Source organism: Phacochoerus africanus, chromosome 1 (genome assembly GCF_016906955.1).
Source record: "Phacochoerus africanus isolate WHEZ1 chromosome 1, ROS_Pafr_v1, whole genome shotgun sequence".
In the NCBI taxonomy this organism is placed as follows: Eukaryota; Metazoa; Chordata; class Mammalia; order Artiodactyla; family Suidae; genus Phacochoerus; species Phacochoerus africanus.
In genome coordinates this window covers 273,355,672-273,378,713 of record NC_062544.1, presented here as the reverse complement: position 1 = coordinate 273,378,713, position 23,042 = coordinate 273,355,672, and the positions used below count along the sequence as shown (strand labels likewise).

The 23,042-nt window shown below is 37.5% G+C and overlaps 1 protein-coding gene and 1 pseudogene across 1 annotated transcript in view; one reads left to right on the top strand and one right to left on the bottom strand.

The window, feature by feature from the left end:
- The window catches only part of GRIK1 (glutamate ionotropic receptor kainate type subunit 1), a 411,839-nt gene that overhangs the window by 28,855 nt on the left and 359,942 nt on the right, over positions 1-23,042 (top strand). The gene's annotated exons all lie outside the window — the stretch shown is intronic.
- LOC125137904 (TOX high mobility group box family member 4-like) lies at positions 2,043-3,755 on the bottom strand (annotated as a pseudogene).

Here is a 23,042-nt window from a genome sequence, read left to right as displayed (position 1 = left end):
GTTGGTAAAAGAGATCCACAAATACCGTGACTAGTAGTCCAAAAATAGAACAACAGGTCAGTAAAGTCCAGATTGACATTTCTGAGATTAGCTTGACCTTTCCTTCAAAATGTCAAGATGACGACCACTACCCCAACCTTAAGTCTTTGCATGACTATGCCCCAAGCAGGAAAGAAATAGAGAAGGAAGAAGAAGGAATTTCTCTTTGTGCATCTTGCTTTGAAACATTCCCAGAGATTCCAGCAGATATCTCTTTGCCTTTCATTTGTCAGCAATGGTCACTTAGCGCCCCCTAGAATAAATCTCTCCTGTGGGAATGGAGCTGCCATGACCGGCTTGCACATTGCACTGGAGCTGATTCTGCACTCCACCCTCACGCTTCCCAGGGGCCATTAGGCAATGCGTTGAGGTCTTTTTTGTTGCCACAACTGGGGGATGAGTGTTACTGGCATCTAGTGAGTAGAGGCCAGGGGTGTCACTAAATGTCCTCTATAACACATGGGACCACCCTCTACAATAAGGAATTATCTCATCCAAAATATCAATATCCAAGATTTAGAAAGTCTGCCTTAAATTGTGCAGTGTTTATTTCTTAAGCCTGGACATGCTATGCCAGAACTTAATTTGAGTTCTTTTAGCAAAAGAGTAAGTAGAAATGGCAGTGAGGGGTACGATCAATAGTGTTTGTCAAAACTTAGGAGTACTAAAGATATATTTTTGTTTGAATGACAGCTGTCACATATAAGTTTTGTGTGTATGTGTAGCTTGAAAAAGAAAATAGAGAAGTAAAGAATAAGCTGAGGAGAAAAATCGTATTCAACTCACTGAAAGATTTAACTGCTTTCTGTGGTTCTTTAGCTGGGAGCCACGGCAATTATGCCTACAAATCACCACAAAGAGAAGGATTTTAGTGTTTCATTCATTGAAATCTGCTGTTTTTTTATGACCATTTACATTCTACCTACTTCATATTTTCTAGGTTGTCACAAGGACAGTCATATCTTATTTCATTCTTTCAAAACATGGTCTTGTATCATGGTTAAGCACAATGACCAAACTTTAATGTAAATATTACTAAGTTATGAAATACAGGGCCTAGCTCTTACAAAATTATGAAATAGGACAGATTTTGTCCACCCATACTCTCTCTATCAAAGCTCTTCTTTCTTCTAATTGACACTAAACTATATACACAATTTTTTATTTTTTACTTTTTTTGTCTTTTAGGGGGGCACCCACAGCATGTGGAGGTTCCCAGGCTAGGGGTCTAATCAGAGCCATTGCTGCCGGCCTACACCACAGCCACAGCAATGCAGGATCCAAGCCGCATCTATGTCCTACACCACAGCTCATGGCAACACCAGATCGTTAACCCACTGAGCAAGGCCAGGGATCTAACCCGAAACCTCATGGTTCCTAGTCGGATTCATTTCTGATGCACCATGACAGGAACTCCATATATACATTTTTTTTTTTTTTTGTGGTGAAACCTCTTAGAGTAAGGATGCAGAGTTCTGCCTTTTAAACTCATAAACTGAGCTAATTGAGATAAGGAAGGATGTTGCCTACAGAAGTATCTTATATCTCCTAGGTGATGTTATTTTTCTCTACAGGCCAGTTGCTTACTATGTTGAAAACCATTGTCCTGAAAGTAATGTATAAAAGTGATAGTAATAGTTCCCTGTTTAAGAGGTGACCTTTAATGCAACCTTTTAGCCCTTTTAGAATGGGCACACCCAGTGGTGTTTTCTCCTAGGCTCAAAACTGAGCACTCACTTATCATTTTAATAATGTTTTAGACAAATCCTATGATAATTATAACAAGTTTCCTCACATAATCCCCGCCACCCTCCACCAACACCCCTATATTCTGCATGTCCATATTCCTCTCAGCCTCTCCTCTGTTATTACTGGTTATCTCTGCTTGTTCTTGAAAGTAAAAAGCAATTCCAGGTTAGAGCACACTAAATGGCCCTGCTCCATAGCCTGGCCCCTGATGAAGAGAGAGATGAAAGAGGAGAAGCATCAAGGGCATGAAGGCATCATGGGTTGAGATGAGGTACTACCAGAAACCTAGTTTGTCTTTTAAAAAGCAAGCTCAGTGGACATGTGCCCAGCAGATAAGTCTTCACTGGCTTGAGGAACAGGAAGGATTCTTTCACAACCACCACTGTGTTTGAATTTCTAGAGGCTACCCAGGCCAAGAAGACATCCCTGCTGTGCTTCACCACATACTCAGTGCTGCATTACTCAGTGCCCCAGTCTTTCCTCACAACGGGAGTGTTCTCACAGCCAGACTTCACACATTGAGGCTGGGGTGAGAGCCTCACGGGAGACTCATCCACTTACTCAACATCCATTTGGGGAGGAGACGCAACCTCAGGAACTCCATCTGTGATCATCTCACAGATTGTCTCAGGAGAAGTTTCCTCTGCAGTGTGGGCCTCAGGGCTGCTGTTTATAGGCTGCTCAGGACTGTTTTCTACGGGTGGTGGAACTAAGGTAGTCTGCATTTTCAGAGTGGGTGGAGGCACAATCTTGACCTGATGTGGAGGTGGCTGTTGCTGTAAATTGATTCGAAATTTCTGTGGTGGAGGCTGTTGCATGGCCTGGAGTGGGGGAGGCTGCTGCAGAATGGTCACTTGTTGCGGAGCAGGGGGCTGAGGCATCTGTTGCAACGGAGAGGGTTGTAGTCACAGTGGAAGCAGTTGCATAGAAGCTGCTGCTGCTGCCTGCAGCACGGACGGAGTGATGATCTGGGCTTGTTGACTAGGCTTGGTAGTAGCTGTACTGGTTTGACCTAGTTGGAGCTCCTAGGAGGTCACCACTGTTGCTGGGATAAAGGTAACCATCCCTCCTTGATACATAGTAACAGAAGAGGGCAACATCTGTTTGGTAATAATCAACTTGGTAATACTGGGTTGACCCCCAGCTCCAAAAGATGCTTGGTTTGTCACATAGGGTGAAAGAGTGGAATTAACAACAATGGAAGGAGATAGGGCAGGGGGCTCTATCATGGCTGGTGCTGGAGATGCTGGGTCAGCAGTAGTAGCCACGGGAGGTGAAGAAGGAGTCTGTGATGGTGGTGCTGGATCCAATTCCACTGTTTCCACAGTGGCCTGACACTCCTGATTACTTTTATAAGCAGCCAGAGCCTTCATATACTCTTTCTTGGCAGCTTCAGTTTTTCTCTCGTACACCTGCTTTTGTTCCTCTCCAAGACTGTCTCACATGGAGGCCACAATTTTTGAAACCTCCCCAAAAGTGGCATTGGGATTCTGTCCCTTGATGGCAGCTTGTGTGTCACGAAAGAACAAAACATATGCTGCAACTGGTTTTTGAGGTTCATTAGGATCTTTCTTTTTTCTCTTTGGAGCCTTCTGTTTTTTCCCTGCTTCCACCAAAACTGTCTTCTGGCTGGGAAGTTGCCTCTGGAATTCCTCAACACCATCCTCATGAAGTGAACTAGTAAGTGAAGGGGATGGTTGAAAGATGATCCTCAGGTGACTGGGCAGGTGGCAGGATGGGCCCCCCCGCCCCAAGCTCAAACTCAGTTCTGACTGGTCAATGGTGGTCAACTGGCTATGCCCCATCAAGCCAGAGGTCATATCTGTCACTGGTACATCGATTGTAACAGGTGGGTTAGTGCTATACTGAGCTCCTATAGAATGATCCAAGTCCTCGGCCCCTGACAGGAAGGGGTGCGAGGGCCCAGTGATCGTCAGGTAATTGTCATTTCCTCCAGGAAACTCCATCTTCACACAAGGGCTGCCACTGCATACAATTTTTAAAATTGAAAGATATACTTTTAATACACATCAAATGCTTTACAGTTACCCATTTCAATTTTCACAATAGCATGGCAAGGTAGATTTTCATTATTCCAATTCCTAGGTGAGGTCATGGAAACTCAAGTGGTGAAGTCAGTTTTCATAGTCACATAGTAAGTTGGTGGCAGCAGTAGGGCTTGACCTCAGTCCTTCTCTCATTTTGAGGCTTTTTGCCAAACTGCCAGTACCATAGAGGTGCTTGGGACCAGAATTCAAAGTGGAAAGAACAGGAAAATCACTTTCATAAAGTAATCTGCATGTATGATGGTTTTCTGAAATAAAAATATTTTCTTAAACACATATGTATGTAATTCTATGCAAATAAATTGTTAGTTCTTGATACTTTAATGTAATAGATATAATATACTTGATACTTTAATAAAATGGATATAATATATATAATTTAATTTATAGGAAAAAAAAGTTGCTGCCAATGGACGTATACCTTTTATTGAAACATTCCAATAGTCAGCATTTTGCCCTAGTCATTTTATCATTGATTCTCTCTTTCTCTGTGTATCATAGGTGAAGACACAATGCCCCTTAAATTCTAAACACGTTAGTGTTATTTATTAAAAATAAAGAGTATTCATCTAAGTAATCATAACAATGATAAAAATACTGACATATGATATTATCATATTTATAGACATTATTCGTTTCTCTAATTTTCCCAATAATCTTTACAGGGATTTTTTTTCCTGGTCCAGGATCTCCGTGAGGACTCCTCATTGTGGAGGGTCACCAAGTCCTTTAGGCTCAAATATGAAATCGTTCCTCAGCCTTCTTTATCCTTCATCACAGTAATAGTTTTGAATATTATCTGTCAACTACTTTGTAGAATATTTTTCTCTTTACATATAATAAACACTTTGACTCTATATTTACAAATAAAGAGTAGTTAATGATACAGATTCTAAAGTCTAATTGCCGGGTTTATATCCTGCCTTTGCCACTTCCTAGCTCCATGAACCTGTGCAAATTATTCAGTTTGTCAATGCTTTAGTTTTCCTCATACATAAAATACAGCAGTGATCATCTTAGTAACTTCCAAAAAAAAAGGTTATTGAAAGAATTCAATAGAGTTAGGGTATTCCAAGCACTTAGAGCAATACTTGACACAGAAAGCCCAATTAATGTTTTATTATTATTATTATTACTTAGTACTCACTCCATGTAGAGTTACTAAAAGATAATTGAAATAATGTAAAAGCCTTCCATATTTGGAGTATGAGGTTTCTAGTGTTCTGCCAACACAGATTTCTGATAAAGTCCACTTCCAGCCAATAAAATTATCCTTATAAAAAGAAAGTTGGCTGGCTTCTTTATCTGTGCTTTCTCAGTAGGCAAGAAAAAAATGGTTCTCTATATCAGATTATAGCCACACGCTGTCAGGATAAATAGAGCTACATAAAATTACTATACCCAGATGAATAGCGTCTTGTGAAAATGGTTATAATACAATATAGCTTGTAATAATTAATTGCAAAGGGCCTACTATATGCCAGGCTTTTACACATCCAGAAAAAAAAAAAAAGTTAATTCCCATTTAACTGAGTGTTTCACAGTATTAAATATTTGTTACCTCTAGCTTTTTAGACACCAACTTCTTATGGTCCCAATTCAATTTTCTATATTATAAAATATTACAAGGTCAAGGAAAATTCTACCATGACTTTGATCAAGGGAGAATATCAACCATCACTTTCTCTCAATTTAGGGAAATTTGCATTCTGTTAATTTCTGTGCTCCAGACCTCCCAAAGTGACAGAGGTCAATTTAAGATTATTTTTTTCCTCTAGGGAGATTGACTTTTCTAAACATAAGTGAAAAGAAGACTATACAGAAAGAATGCCCACATGATTAGGCACAACTAAAGGAAATATCCAAGATTGTTACATATCACCAAAGCTTATTTTAATTCTCATGAATCCTTAATTTTTTTTTAAGCAGCAGGTTTGCAAAGTTGTGCTTTATTCAAAAGTTCTGTTGAAGGCCACACCGTATTTCTCTGAGGTCTTTTTTAGGCCAGTGGTCAGCCTCCTACATTATTATTTCCTCCAAGTGCCTGCAAAATAAATGTCTTTTTTTTTTTCCTAAATGATTCATTCTTGACTATTTTGAGGGATAATAGTTATGCTAGAGGGGCTGTAATCCCCAATTATTTCAATAAAGTTAGTTAAAGATGGCTTTCTATTGCTGTTTCTCCATCATCTAGCATCTTCCTAGTTCTCTACAGATTCCTCAGTAGAATAATGAATGCCCATGCGATTTCTCAGAAAGCAATTTCTTGACTACCTTGCCAAATGCTCAGGATTTTTAGGCTTAAATACCTGGACCATCTCTAATGTAACAAAGTTTTTTTTTTTCCCTGATCATTATTGCTTAGATTTCAGCAAACTAAATGAAAGTTAACTTAGCTGCAATGTGTTAGAATTCACTGACTTTGGTAACTACATAAAAATATGTCAATCTCACAAGCATAGTTTTACCTTATTTGCAGTCGTGTTTTTAGTAACATAATCATACATTAATGACTATAGAGATACTTCAGAAAATTCACTTATGTTTCTGGTGCAAAGAGCCATTAGAAAATTTTACAAACAAAGTTAGTAATTTGTTTAACTATTTTATGGGCTAATAAGGAAAAATGAGATGAAGCAATCAACTTATTTTTTTTCCTCCTAAAGTCTTTACACTTCTTTGAGACCCTTAAGGATCACTACTAAATATGATATTTGCCATTTTAAGAAATTTTGATTTTTAAAAATTGGTGACAGTTTATTAAATAGCATAGAAACAATTCCTTTTTAAGCTGGATTGTTAAAGAGGCATTTCTCTGAAAATGGGTATGCAAAATGAAACAAATTTAGTCGTGGGTTTTTTAAATTACATTTTATTTTATTTTTAAAAATTAAACATTGTAAAATGTTCTTATAAAGATTTTCTTTATTCAGAATTTATTTTTTTTTTTTTTGTAATTTGTGTATCTAGGGAAAAAACCCATCTACCAAAGTCGTTTTATGAAGAAAAAACTTGAGAGGCTCTTAGCACTTCATTGACTAATTTATGGGCAAAGGCCACATCTGCATTAGTCAAATGAAATAATGTGTCAGTGTTAACAAAGAAATTTTCTTTATTGCTGAAGGCTCTGTATTAACTTGAACAATGGAAACATCAAATTGTAATCGTTTATCCCCACCAAATAAATGAGCAAATCATAGTAGTTACTTGTTTACTTGTAATATCTTAGAAAGATATAATTCAATTTTACTTTATTATGAGCCCCATTGAATGGACATCGTAAAATACAGGTGCCTAATAGGCAACTTTGCTCAGCTAATGAAGTAACATGATTTAAAAAACGTAATTTGGAGGCTTATTTAATTAATTAATTAATTAATTAATTAATTTTTAGGGCTACACCTGTGACATATGGAAGTTCCCAGGCTAGGGGTCAAATAGGAGCTACAGCTGCCGGCCTATAGCACAGCCACAGCAACTTGAGATCCAATCTATGTCTTCAACCTACACCACAGCTCACAGCAATGCCGGATCCCCAGCCACTGAGCAAGGCCAGGGATGGAACCTGATCCTCATGGATTCTAGTCAGATTCGTTTGCACTGTGCCACAATGGGAACTCCTGGAGGCTTATTTTAAAGAATATACTTTGGTTTCTAGTTTGCCTTATGGGAGAAGAGTAGGTAGGAAAATTCCTGAAGCTACCCTCTGCCGTTCAGTTCCCTTTCTGCAGTGTTGCAATTTGACCAGCCCTGTGAACACCAGCAGGAAATTGGACCAAAATAGATTCAGCCAACGTAACACAGGATGAGATAGATACTGGTGATGGAGGAAGAGAAATGGGAAAAGGAATTCATCACAATAGAAAATGGAAGATGATAGAAAGGCAGGTTTGTGTCCAGGAAATGGAGCTATTTGAAAATTAAGGAAATAATATAAGTGGTTATTTGATTATGACTAATTAACTACAAATAAATAAAATCTGCATAAAACACAAGAAACAGAAGCAGTGTGTTTTTCTTTCTCTTTTGGTCTAAACTTGGTTAACAAATATTAATTCTCTTTTAATATATGTTAAACCCTTAGGATAGTGTCTGGGGTATTGTAAGAGCCCAATAAATGTTAACTATTATTATATTAAGTGAGATCAAAGGGACCATTTGCTTGAACTGTTTAATTTATAAGATAATATTCTGGAGTTCCCGTGGTAGCACAGCAGCAACAAATTTGACTAGGAACCATGAGGTTGTGGATTCGATGCCTGGCCTCGCTCAGTGGGTTAAGGATCCAGTGTTGCCCTGAGCAGTGGTGTAGGTCACAGATGTGGCTCAGATCTGGCATTGCTGTGGCTCTGGCATAGACCAGCAGCAATAGTTCCAATTAGACCCCTAGCCTGGGAACCTCCTTATGCCATAGGTGCGGCCCTCAAAAGACAAATAAATAAATAAATAAAAATATAAGGTAATATTCTGCATTGCTGAACGGTATTTTTTAAAATGAATATAAGTCAGTTTTCACCAAAGCAATAATAAATTCTAAATATAATTGTATATCCATGTTAGATATAACATTATTTTATTGTTTTTTAACACAGAATAATTGGGCACAGTTTCTAACAATAAAACAAGAATTTTGGAGTTCCTGCTATGGAACAACGGGATAGGTGGCATGTCTGGGACACTGGGATGCAGGTTTGATCCCTGACCCATCACACTGGGTTAAGTATACAGCATTGCCCACAGTTGCAACATAGGTCACAACTGCTGTTTGGATCTGATCTCTGGCCAGGGGAACTCCATATGCCATGGAGTAACCAAAAAAAGAAAGAAAAAAAGTAATTTAAGAAAATTACCATGCTTATACATCAAATCGCCTTTCTTTTTTAAATCTGTGTTCTGGAGTTCAATAGCAGGATGTGGGCAAAGGGAAGGTCTTTTGCGTCTGTAGTGTCCATGTGATGAATCTTCTCATCTTCCTATCTTTGCCAGGTTTAATTCTCATTTCCATTTATATAGAATGCAGATAATTTCTTTCTATGTTATTAAATTTTAAAAGTTAAAAAAATCATGAAAATTGTTTTGATTTGAAATGCATTAGCTGAATTAAAATTCTCAATTGTTTCTTTGAAATGTTTTATATATATATATTTGAAGTTACTGAAAGTAATGATTTTAAAATACATTGAAAGAGTCTGCCTTGAATTATCATTTATCTGGCATGTACCTGTTACACCTTTTAATATGAAAAGTATCCAATTATCATGTAATAAGTTGAATACTCATAAATCTAGAACATGGAATCTGTTATAAAATCTAGAAATTTTACTTAGTATTTTTTTGAGGTGAAACACACTAGAGTTTTCAAGTTTTATGTAATTAATCATAAAATATACCAAATAACAGTGAAGAGCAATGAAACTTACATGACTGTTGTTTCTCCAATGAGATGAATTATATTGAATGCTTTTTTACATAAAAGTAGTCAAAGAGATATTCCCATCATTGTGCAATGGAAACGAATCCAACTAGGAACCATGAGGTTGCGAGTTCCATCCTGGCCTAGCTCAGTAGGTTAAGGATCCGGAGTTGCTGTGAGCTGTGGTGTAGGTCGCAGATGCAGCTTGGATCTGGCATTGCTGTGGCTCTGATGTAGGCAGCAGCCACAGTTCCAATTAGACCCTTAGCCTGGGAACCTCCATATGCCACGGGTGTGGCCCAAAAACCAAAAAAAAGGCAAAAAATAAAATAAAAAGTTCAATACAAAAAAAAAAAGGTCAAAGAATCCCAGAAACCGTCATATTTCATAGATGCAAACTTATTGCAGAGACATGCATGCTGTGTGCTTTATGGAAATCTAAGATAATACCGGTTTTGCCTTTTTTGGGGGGGGGGGGTAGTTGTTTATTCTCTCTATATATCTTTTTTTTTTTTTTTAGGGTTACACATGTGGCATATGGAAGTTCCCAGGCTAGGGGTTGAATCAGAGCTGTAGCCGCTGGCCTATACCACAGCCACAATGATACCAGATCCGAGTGTGTCTGCGACCTTCACCATAGCTCATAGCAACGCCGGATCCTTAACCTACTGAACAAGGCCAGATATCAAACCTGCATCCTCACGGATCCTAGTCAGATTCGTTTCCTCTGAGCCATGATGGGAACTCCATGTTTATTCTCAAATCTTCTTTAAAGGAGAATTAAAAACATTCTCAGATCTATAATAAGTTATTTTTCAGGAATGCACCAAATTTTGGTCTCTGCTCAATTTTAACTGCAACAAGCACCATATATCACTGAATAAGTTGCAGTCAGTTCATGTAATTAGCCAATGCTAAAGAATGTTTTCATCAGAAATAACAGCTACTCCAATGGAGTACCTGGGAGAAAACAAATGGAATGTCCCCCATATAATTCAAGAACATATGCCTATTAAACATGGTATCCAGAGGTAGATAAAGATAATTCCTCTAAATATTATTGTAACCCTTTTGTCTGAACCATTTTAACCACATTGTCTTTTAGGTTTCCCTTTTAAATCATCTTTGTCTGTTACCTATAACCACTTTTAAACCTTGCAAGCCCACAGCCTGGAGCCTATGTGAATAGGTATAAAATTTAAAGCCAAAATGAAATAAAGTTAAATGAGGAATTGAATAATTCAACAGAAAAAATAACAAGTGTCAATCTGCTTAAACAAATAAGCAGAAACTTATTAAATACTGCCCATATTGGAAAACAAAACAACTCACAAAAAATTTTTGAAATAAAACATTTTATTGCTGAGGTTATATTATTTTTCTGAACCATTACGTTACATATATTGTACCATATGATAATTTGTGAAGTTGTTTTTTAGCATTTAATTGGATTTGTACATGTGCTACATGGAAAATATGTAGCCTTCTCAGCTGTTTCTCAGAGCCATCTGAGGATTGCATTTCATTAGAACAAGGTCTGATGTCATAGCACTCAGCAATACATTGCAGCATGCAAAGAATTGAAATATATAAAATCAGCTAAAATTATTTTCCCTTTCTGACATCTTTCCAATGACATTCCATAATGTTAATGAGAAGTAATTTGCTTTATTTGCTATCTAGGTTTTTTTTCAATTGATATCCTCTAAATTGCTTCGTTTCTTACATAATCTAATTTTTAAAAATCCAAAAAATAATACGTACACGCACACACTACCACACACACAAAAATATATTTCTTTAAAAAAAAATAGTTTTAAAAAGCCCTTTGCATAAGCCATCCTGGCATCTCTTCATTTTATAGCCCTGTGAGGACCGAGTCCTTCTCATCCTTAATGAATCTGAGAGAGGACAGTGTAATTTAATTTGCTTTTCAATCCATGAATGGAAATTCTAGAGTGTGATAACAGATGATTTCAAGTTTGAATTTCCAAATTTATCCCGATCAGTTTAAAAAATTTTTTTTAGTCCCTTTCAGTCAGCAAATGATTGTGTTCTAAATTGTTTGGGCCACTTAATCCATGGTTTAAACAGTGGCACTCTACCCCTGATTCTAAATTTCAAGTATGTCTCACGCCACTGGGTTGGTGAGGCTAATGGGATGTGGGGAGAAGACCTTGTCAGCCGGATAATGATAATGATAATTGCAGCAGCAGTTACTCCAGTGTGAGTCTCTGGAACTCTGGAATCATCACCCGTCAGTTAACTCAGAGTGTAGCCAAATGAATGCTATGGGAGGCAGAGGGATCTTTAGACAGTTTCCTAGAGAAGTGCCTTGAGTAGGAGTCCCAATGGAGCCCTGAAGTGAGAAGAGTTAGTCTCTTAGAACAGAGCTCAGGATGTCAGCGTCCTGGCTCAAGCCAAAGTTTCCTGGTCCAGGTCTCTTGTAGCTGCGTCTCGTGCATTGTGCTCCCAGGAGTTCAGAAGGGTCCTTCCAGCTCTTTCATGAAAGGTGTATGATCCAATCCATAAATCTCATTGATGAAAGAATAGCACATGTGAAATAATGCCCACTCCATGGACTGCCCTAGTTCTGAGAAGTGTGGATCGATGAGGACTAAATGGTCAGGTGGCACGTAGATCAATCAACAAATCAATTCATTCCATGAACACTGGGCTGCTCACTACCCTGCACTGGGTTGCATTAAACTAGGACCAGGAAAGCAAGCAATAGGTTCTCAGTATCTGCTTTTGCCAACAGTTTTCACTCACCTTCTTATATGCTCGAAGTAGTTCCAATTTCAATTAAGAAAACAGACAAAAAAACCACTTAGCTTTTTACTTGAGTATCTCTCCCGACCACTCTCTATTTTCTTTGTTTTTGTTTGTTGTTGTTGTTGTTTTGTTTTTTAGCAAAGGAAGTTTCACAGTGCTGTGAGCTTTCTTTATTTCTTAATTACTCAATGAATTTTATTACATTTAGAGTTGTACAGTGATCATCACAACCCAATCTTATAGCATTTCCATCTCAAACCCCCAGCCATCTCCCCACCCCGCAACCTGCCTCCTTTGGAAACCATAAGTTTTTCAAGGTCTGTGAGTCAGTGTCTGTTCTGCAAAGAACTGTGAGCTTTCTTAGATAGGGAATGCTTCCTATTAATCTTTGTGTCCCCAGCACCCAGCAGAATGCCTATTACATAGTAGGTAGTTAAGGGATACTTGCTAAGTAAACGAACCCTATGGTCGTGTACCGAGCTCATGATAAGCATTTCATTAGACAGGTGACTTGGACATGAGGGAAGGCGGTTATTCCTCAGAATGCCCTGCAGTTCCTCTCCAGCCTCAGCCCAAGTGAGCAAGCCTAGCTGTGTCCCTTCCTTCTGTGCAGACAGGGCAGCTCTGCCCAAGGAGCATGTGCTCTCTGCCACCCAGATGTCCCCAGATATGCCCCTGGATTATTCCTGAATATGTGATCAGCCTCCTGTGGTCATTCCTCAGATTTTATCCTAAGAGATTAAAAACTACACTAGGCTTACCTGTTCAGGGGATAGTGTATAAATATATTAACTATAAATAAAAGTAAAATGTACCCATCCAACAAAAAAACAAACATTAAACCAATGTATCTGATAGGTACTGTATTTCCTCAAAAGACAGCTATGCATTACTGTGTGTCAGGATGGAAGGGGAAGAATGACAAAATGCATGGAAAACTTTGAGGACTAGATTAAAAATATAAATTAGGCACTCAGACAAACCTGCATAAGCACAGAAAACTACTGTGATAGCCAGGCTTAGAAAGGATTACATAATAAAAATGTATTAGAAAATTCCAGGGACTCCAGGAGTACATACTTAACTGAAGCTGAACTTTATTTAGGTCTTAAAAAAAAAAAATCGAAATTAACATAAAGCCATGATTTACCCCAGACTTAATCATTCATTTGTGTATTGTTAATGCTTAGTCCTCTGGAGTAATTTTAGGACATTTTGAGCAATATTGCTTGTATTCAGCTGATTTCAGAATTTAATTCTTATTTCAATTGGGTAAATCATTTTAAAGAGGACTAGCTAAAAATTGCCTTTGAGGGGGTCCAAGTGTGTTATGTTATGGTAAGAATATTCAGAAACCACTCGATTTTACGAATAAATAGCTTTCACAATTTACGAAAATAATTTTTTCTCATCGCCAACTGTGATGTTAGTTTAAACATATAAAGTCTACTTTTGAATTCCTGCTTGTGTCCCTGTCACCTTTGCTTGCTACTGTGTAACTTCGCCTTCATTTTTTTTTTCCCTTGCAGAATCCAATGAGAAAAGTACGTCATTGTCTTAGTTTGCTCAGGCTGCTATAATGAAGTGCTATAGACTGCGAGGCTTAAACAACAGAGGTTTTTTGTTTGCTTGTTTGCCTGCTTGTTGATAGTTTTGGAGGCTGAGAAATCCACAACAAAGGTGCCAGCAGATTGAATTCCTGACTTGTCGACAGCTGCCTTCCTGCTCTGTGTTCACATGACCCATACTTGGTATATGCTTTTGGGGAGAGAGATTTCTCTGCTTCCTCTTCCCATAAAGGCACTAACCCCACCTCATTCTAAAGCTAATTACCTCTCAAAGACCCCACCTCCAAATGCCATTCCATTGGGGGTTAAGTCTTCCATAGATGAATTTTGGGGAGACACAAATATTCAGCCCATAATGGTTATGCATAAACCTACCAATATGCTTTCTAAATACACTAAAAAGCACAGTATGTAAAAGTACAATGAATTTCCTTTTCATTAAGAGGCTCAATTATTTCAGGGAACTCACATGGTTTAATAACCCAGCAGGCAGGCCATTTCCTAGGTATAAACTGAACACATGACTTTCCAAAGCATGTGGGAGGCCCTTCTCCAGGTGGAACCTCCTCCATTGTTTTTAGGTAATGGGATTTTTTTTTTTAAATTCTCCAGGACCAAGCTCATTGTTCTGCATCCTTGGAAAGACTGGACAAATCAGGTTTGAACTAACCCCCTAACCCTTCAACATGCCTGAACCTGCAGAATTCTTCTTCTCCATTCTTTCTTTTTTTTTTTTTTATTTAATGATTTTGGAGTATAGCTGATTTACATTGTTGTATTAGTTTCAAAGGTACAGCAAAGTGAATCAGCCTTACATATAAATATATCCATTCTTTTTTCCCATATAGTTTATTACAAAGTTTTGAGTAGATTTTTCTGTGCTATACAGTAGGTTATCATTAACCATCTATTTTGTACATTAGTGTTCATATTTTATTCCCACCTCCCAATTCTTCTCTCCCCCTAAAGGTTTCACCTGTGGTACCCATAAGATTGATTTAAAAATCCATAAGATTGTTTCTGTTTTATAAATAAGTTCTTTTGCATCATTTTTATTAGATTCCACATATTAGTGATATCATATGATATTTGTCTTTGACTTATTTCACCCTGTATGAGAACCTCTAAGTCTATCCGTATTGCTGCAAATGGCATTATTTTATTCTTTTTTATGGCTGAGTAATATTCCATTGTATATATGTACCACATCTTCTTTATCCATTCCTCCATTAATGGACAGCAGAATTCTTAATTTCCTATGTGTTTATTCAGCCTTTCCTGGTATATGTCCTCACCCACAACATCAGGACAAGGGCTTGTTATGTCTTTAGTCCCTAGACTGTATCTGGGATGCAACAAGCACTTATATTTGTTGACTGAATAAATCAGTTCTACAACAATATAACCTTCATGGGGTAAAGATTTTTGTTCTGCTGTTTACTGCTGACAGAATACTGCCTAGCACATAGGAACTGCTCCTAAAATAGCTGATAAGTAAGTAGGCTATTAAACATGTAGTTAGGCCTTTGGGAAAGAAAAGTGCAAAAAAAAAAAAATTCTAATGGGATACTTATGATCTTCATCCAAAAATAGCCTATTGGAATACAGAGGAGTAGGTGAATGAAAAGAAACAGCAAGCCAAGAATTAGAATATGTGAGTTTTAATCTCTATTTGGTGTCTCTCGGGCAAGTTTTTTAACCCTTCTGGGTATATTTCTTCATCTATAAAATCTAATTGCAAACATTTCTCTTCCTGGCTTTACACAATTGTTTGATCCTACAAGATAAAATCTATGACAGTTTTATTCAAATATATGTTTATCAATATTATCTGCCTGACCTTATCACACATTTTTTTTATGCTTCAGAACAACTATAATGGAGTAAGAATCACCATGCACATGCTTTACAGCTAAAGAACTTAAAATGTAGAGATAAAATAATTTTCTGGTGGTTCATGGCTTTCTGTTGTTGAGCCTCAGTTCTTACCCAGAGCTGTTAAGATGTCACATTAATTCACCTCAAGTCCTGGACTAAAGTTCTTTCCTTGCAAATTGGACTCAAACTACTTCTGCAGCTTTTTGATTTGGTTTGACTTTAACGTGAATTCAAAACTTTGTAATTATTACGCTAAATCATTATTGAAACTGATTACGTGAAGATGTGAGAAACCAGGGTAACTAATTATGTGCAAAGTGAGCTTGACCTATACAGAGAAATACTTGTTTGAAGGAAAGATCACTATCAATTTATGCGTTTTCTCCAATTGCCCTTTTGTTATGTAATTGAATTCTCTATCATGCTTTTTGAGATTTTAAGATAATATTTCAACGTCAGGTTCACTCCATGTCAATTTCATTTTCAGGTATGCTTTACTGTCAGGATCAATAGTTCTTTGTAATTTAAACTTGCAGTTCGCTATGCCTCTTGGTACTACCTGCCACCAGACTAGCTAAGCTTTGTTTTGGAAGACACATTTCCCACTTTTTATATCATTAATAACACTTTGGAAATATCTACATGCTTCCTGCAAATCACTGAGACAAAGGCATGAATAAAAAAAAATTAAAATTATCAGGTAAAAATCATGTGTGTGGGTTTGTGTGTGTGTGGTGTGTGTGTGTGTGTGCATGCATCTGTGTGAAAGAAAGAAGTGTTTTACACTCTGATTGTTTTAGATCCATTTCTCAGTTATAGTGAAGGCAATTCAATTTTAAGAGAAAGTTAAAGAAGCAAAATATTTTACCTTTTGTCTTAAATTTTGGGACCCACAGACTAAGAAGCTGTGAGAGCTGCAAATAGCCCTTGATAATAATCTACTCATTAGAAATGAGGGGACTTCAGGGTGGGGTAAGGTGGGGTTACAGGGCCATTCAGCTGAGCCTACTCTCCATCAACATACCTCCCAGCCTTCCTCCAGGCCTACAGTGTTGCTTTGGAAGCAACAACACATCACCAATTGTGACCCAAGTAACTAGCCTTTACATTTGATCGGTCAGTTCTTTCCATCATTCATCCATAAAGGATGTACCGTAGTAGAATAAGATAATGAATGCAGTGTATTTTGTGACTTCCGAAGATCTTATAAAATATGAGCAACATTTACAACAATATCAGCTACCATTTCGTGAGTTCGTGAGTTCTTGGTACATGCCAGGTACTATAAAGCAATTACATATAGGATTCATTTATTCCAGATATATTTTTTGAGGGCTTAATATGTGTCAGGCACTATTCTAGGTGCTGAAGATAACAGCAGTGAACGAGACAGACCAAAATGTTCATCCTCAAGAAGCTTACTCTACTGCTTGGTGTAAAACATAAGTAAAATATATAGAATATTACACTGTAACAAATGTTAAGGAGGAAAAAAATAAAGCAGAGAAGGGAGATGTGAAGCCTTGCAGAGTGAAAGTGAAATTTTACATAAGGGATCCACGGAAGATCTCACAGAAGGAATTGAGCTTTTAATTGCATTTCAAATGTCAAAATAACTTCAAAGGCAATAATATATAAAGGGAACATTTTGCACAAAATTCTCCTCCCCGGTACAATATCCTTGGAGTGAATTTCCTTGCAGCCTTTATCAGTACCCATGAATGTGTTGCATAGTAAACATTTTCCTCTCTATTATAGCCATGTGATGGCAGATGACTTTTGCAAAAAGGTTTGATAAAATGAGGGAGAAAGGAGTTGGAAAAGGACATGCCTGAGTTATTCCAAGGGCAGTGAGGAGGTCGGTGTGGCTGGAGCAAAGGGAATAAGGTGAGATGAGAGAGTACCACACTGACTGTGTTGAAAAAGCTGTTGGAGGGTTTAAACCTTCATGGTAGGAGTTGGCCTTGAAATTTTACGTATGAGAAAGTCTGGGGCTAAGTGAAGGGAAGCTGCTTCCCCTAGGTCACTCAGCTAAGTGTCAGAGTTGAGATTCTCAAAACTTATCTGTCTAATTCCAAAACCCATGCTATTAATCATGACAGTATCTTGCATGAATTACAGCAAGCAAATGCTTGAATACACTGGTACAAGTGAAAAATCAAGATTAAATGAATGCTACGTGTGTGTTCATTGCATCTGGAAGGGTGTGACAAGTCTTCTTGAAGGAGTTGTTGGGCACTCATGAATGAGTATTATTGCCAGAAACAAAGATGGGTTTAAGGACATTCCAGACGAATGGTAAAGAAAAATATCCTCTTGGACTTTATAACCATTAAAAGTCATTATGTATAAATCGTCTTAACATTCTAATAGCTAGCAGTTAACACTTTAACTGCTTAAAAAAGAAAAGTGTTACACAGGGGAAGGTATGGTGGGCTCTGAATTAAGGACACAAAGATCTCTCCATTCACCCGCCTCCCAGAGAACCCTTCATCTGATCCACAGTTTCCTTAAATTAGACCCGCCCGGAAGTAAACTCACTTCTTCACCTGAAACCTACGCCGGGATATTCACTCTCATGGAATGTTACTGTCATCCCCTGAGTTGACAAAACTCTTATTTCTAAAGGTCATTCTAGATAAGTTCTTTTTCTTGCTTCCAATTAAGGCTCCAAATCTAGTACTCGTGAATGTTCTTAATTAAATATCTCTTGAACCCTTCCTGTGTCTTCTGCCACTGACACCATCAAATCCTTATCAAGTCACATGAGTTAAGGAGAAAAAGGACCAGCTGATTTTCTGCTTCATCTTCTTCATTTACTTATTCATTCACCTATTTTTATTAAGTACTTCTTCTTCCAGGCATCATGAGAGATGCTGGGAACTGAAGCACAGCTGACCTCCCTCAAGGAACTTACCATCTGGTAGGAGAAGGGAAAGCAGCCACGTCAACAGGTAACAGTGTTGTAATATCCATATATTCAGACACAAGTGGGCCCAGGGGACATCCATTAATATTTGACTAGGAGGAGTCTCCCTCGTGTCTCAGCAGTAACGAACCTGATTAATATCCCCTAGGATGTGGATTCATACCTGGCCTCGCTGGGGGGGCTAAGGATTCAGTATGGCTATGAGCCGTGCTGTAGGTTGCTGACATGGCTCAGATCTTGTGTTGCTGTGGCTGTGGCATAGGCCTGCAGCTGCAACTCTGATGCGACCCCTAGCTGGGGAATTTTCAAATGCCACAGATGCAGCCCTAAAAAGATAATTTAAAAAAAATTGACAAGGAGAATGCTCGGATTATAATCTTCTCATGGTACTTCAATGGATTCAAGATAAAGTGCACATATCTTAGCAGTGCACTTAACAAGGTCCATCCCCATCAAGCCACTGTGTGACCTTTTAGCCTCACCACTCCTCATATTCAACCTACCACCAATTCTACAAAATGACCAACGACCCTTAGATTTTCTCTAACCTTAAGCACAAGCTTTCTGTCTAGCTGGTCTTCTCTTTGCTCCCCAGGCTGTCAATACATACAATCTCTTCCTTTAGTCACTCCAAAACCTGCTGACAACTATTTATTTGTCAATTCTCAACTCAAACGACTCATCTACACCCACTGGTTCACACTTCACCCAGACCATTCTGAGCTCTAGGAAAGAGCACTTATTACCCTGGATTGAGGTATAGTTACTGAATGTCACCTCGATAATAATCATAGCTTTAGCTAACATTTACCCAGTGCTATTGGCCTGAGGTGAGGTCTGGTTGATATATATATATTTTTTTATTTAAATATTGAGAGACATATTCCATTTCACAGAAGAGGGAACTGAGGAGGGGAGAGTAGGCAGCTGGTCCAAGTTCTCACATGTGAGTGGTTGAGTTGGGCTCTGGTTCCAGAGCCTGTGTCATTAACCACCATGCTATAGTGCCTTGAAATATAATGTTTTATTCTGATTATCATGAATATTGTGCTATATTTATCTTTATCATGTAGATGAAGAAACAGAGAAAGTCAAATGAATTTTCTAAAGTTACCCAGGTAATAAACCTAAAGCTAGAATCCAAATTTAAGATGAATCTGACTCCAGAGCTTGCACTAAATGAATCAATGAATGAAATCATTTCTCCAAGTCCCAATTTCCTTGTTTTCTTTTTTTAAAGAAATAGTCAGACTAGATAATCGTTACATTTGTATCCAAATCTAACAAGTATTTTTGTTTTGTTTTTAAATCACCCCAGACTCTTTTACTTTGATTTGGAGATATATTAATAACAAAAAATTATTTTGTTTTCATTTATGTGTCAATCTGATATACTAAGATAACACTAAAAAGATTGTGTTTTAAGGTAAAATACAAAATGAGGAGTTTCATCAGTCATCAGAACTCTCTGAAGGACATGGCGGAGCCTGGAGACATGGCTCAAACTTATGAATTCTGTCTCAATAGCATCTCAGTCTTGGCTCAATCCAGTGCCAATGGCAACCGATCTGGGCTGGGTCCTGCTGTGCCAGGCATGCGGGCAGACAGGCACCCGAAGGCCCGCCAATGCATTCTTCACCCAGCAGCCCTACTCATCCACCATTGTTGTTTTAATCACATCAATCATTTTCCCAATTCCACTTTGTCCCAAATCCAAGCTCTTAATCATAGGTCTCAAATCTCTCTACCAATTAGTCTTCCCTCCATATAAATAGAAACATCTTACTGCCTGCTTGTGGCACTGCACTCATAAACAACTTGTTCCAAGAATTTATGCTCCTTCCTTCCTAGCTTCTCAAGCATATAGCTTCTGCTTTCCAAACTCATTAAAAGTCACCAGCTTTTCCCAACCAATATCCCCTGGCTTTGATACTTCAACTTTTTGTAGTATCTCTTGAGAAGTTATTAACAGAGGAAACACATTTGAAACCAAGCTTCCCATATTGTCTAACGGAAAATTATGTGAATAGGAGTTGGAAGGAATCACTCTGAGTTGCAACTCTGCATATTATTTTAGCCTCAGTCTTATCTATCTGTAAAATGAAATCTGAATATAAACTCCGCTGCCTTAGGAGGATTAAACACACCTTTATTTATGAAGTGCAGGTATAGTGAGTGCCCACCATATGCTGACGCTGCTCCAGGAATAAGGTATTTATATAGTGAATTATACTAACAGTCTCTTCATGTGTAGGTGATCACAAATATATTTGCATATTTCCCCCATTTCTACACTTAACGATAGATGTTTCTGTATGAATCGCAGTTTTCTACCCTTAGTACAGTCACTTTTCCAAAAGTAGAGGATGAACAATCATCAACTGAAAAAAAAATGAATTCACTTATTTTATATCTCCTAATTCAAAAGCAATTGTGAAACCTTTCTCTCCCTATGCCCAACCTCCCACCCACGCTCAACCATCTGAAGGGTAAAGATCAAACAGGTGTTCTAATGTTTGGACAAGCTCAATGCTTGAAATTCTGCCAACATCTACTGTTTTATAATAAGAACAGATGGTCACAGATGAGCATCGCTTCAGCTATTGATGATGTTGAAAACAAATCTTTATCACAGAAAAGGGAGGGGATGGAATTTTTAAACATAACATTTTCTATCTGTAGAATGTATTGTGAACACCACACAGGCTAGCACCGTGGTTATGACAGAATGAAATCCAAATTTTAAAGGGTGTTGATAAAGTGCTTGGCTGCCTTCCTACACAGAGTATAGGCTCATTTCTGTCTCCACATTTGACTCATAAAATGAAAATATTTTATGTATGATATTTGTGTGAGATTCAGTGATACTGAATGATTGAATTTGTACTAGAGATATTTCATTCTTTCATGAGTGATTTAAGTGCTTGGTATTTTCTTTGAGTCTTTTTTTTTTTCCCACAAAAGTGATGATCAAAGAGAACGATGGAAGGACCGTTCTTATCAAAAGGATCTGTAAATGATTAGTTTCATTCTAACAGAACTTATTACTGTATCACACAGTCCACTGAGGCATGAGTTTTAGTTAATTTTAGAATTAAATGTCAAGAGAAATCTTATATCAGAAACTTTATGTGGATCAGTGTAAGATATGCAAGTCACCAGATATTAATGAAGAGCTTTGATACAAGTATTCGCTTTACAGATGATGGTAGTATGTGAATTATAGAGTAGAGGAAAAGAACTGGTCTCTTAGGTTTTTTCTGACACTTGATTATATAAATGAGCTCTCTTTACCTCCAAACTTTCCCTGCCAGTGTGCATAGCAAGGGCACAAAATTATAATTGTATATGTTTATGAGTGATTGTGGGTGTGTGATATTTATATGGTGGGCCTGCCAATTACAGCCTTGGTTGTAGATTTCTGGAGAAGTTGGTAACTAATACCAGCTTGGCAAAACTCGGGCTAATTCTTGTTGGAATACTGCCATCTTAATTCTGAAGCATTCAGAAATATTTCACTTTGTACTCCAATTATACTAGTCTCACACATTATGTTTTATCATATTTTCTGGATGAAATGCTGATTTACAGCTGTACTTAAACTTATGCAGACATCAAGAAATGTGGGCCTGATTTCCACTGGTTTAGGGTAATAATTATTGGCTGGCTCCTTGATTCCTTGAGACTGAGTATTGATGAAGAGAATACACAATGAGCTCTGGACAGAAAATTTAAAAACTTGAAATCTCAGCAGAAAGTAAAACTCCGGAGCATGAAAGGAAGTTTATGGTGAAAATCTTTGAGTGAGTCAAAGATTGATTTATTTAACATATTGATTTCCTGTATTAGGTAATTTCCAAATGCACGAAACAAGATTATCATTTTTAAAGGAGAAGTCTACCTTTTAATTTTAGGAAAAACAGTTTCTAATCACTTGAGAACCTACTGTGTGGAGGACACTGAGGAAAATTAAAATATTTTGTGAATCCTGCAGTCTACTTAGAAAGATAAGAAATACACAAAAATATTTATGATTAGAAATAATCTATAATTTAGACAAGAAGTGTCAAGTGATTAATTGTGAAAAGAAAGGCAAAAATTGAATTTAGACATGGACATAATTACTCTGACCCAAGAGGTCCAGGAATTTTCACAGGTGAGATAGGACTTGGGGTGGTGTTTGAAAAACAACCAACCAACAAAGAAAGGGATATAGTTGCTCAAAATATTGTGTGTTTACATTGAACTTTATTCTTTCTTTGGTGATAATTCTGGATAAATGCATTTAGAAATTACCTAAAAACAGGACATCAAAATATAAAGCAAACCAGTCTTTAAGTAGCTGCTATTTGTTCTTTGACGAGACAAACTAATTTCAATTGGAAAGGAAGAAGGCACAAGCCATGGGTAATTAGAGAAGTTTTCTAAAATTGGGACTGATTTTCCTTATTTTGAGGTAATTTAGGTCATACCCATTACATAATTTTGTTGAATGAATAAAAGTTTTGTAGAGTGTAATGTCATCTGATAGCTCACTGTGAAATCATTGTAATAGGAGAAAAAGGAAGAGGAGGAGGAGAAGAAACAGGAAAAAAATATAAAGCAAAAGTTTGAGGACTCAGGAA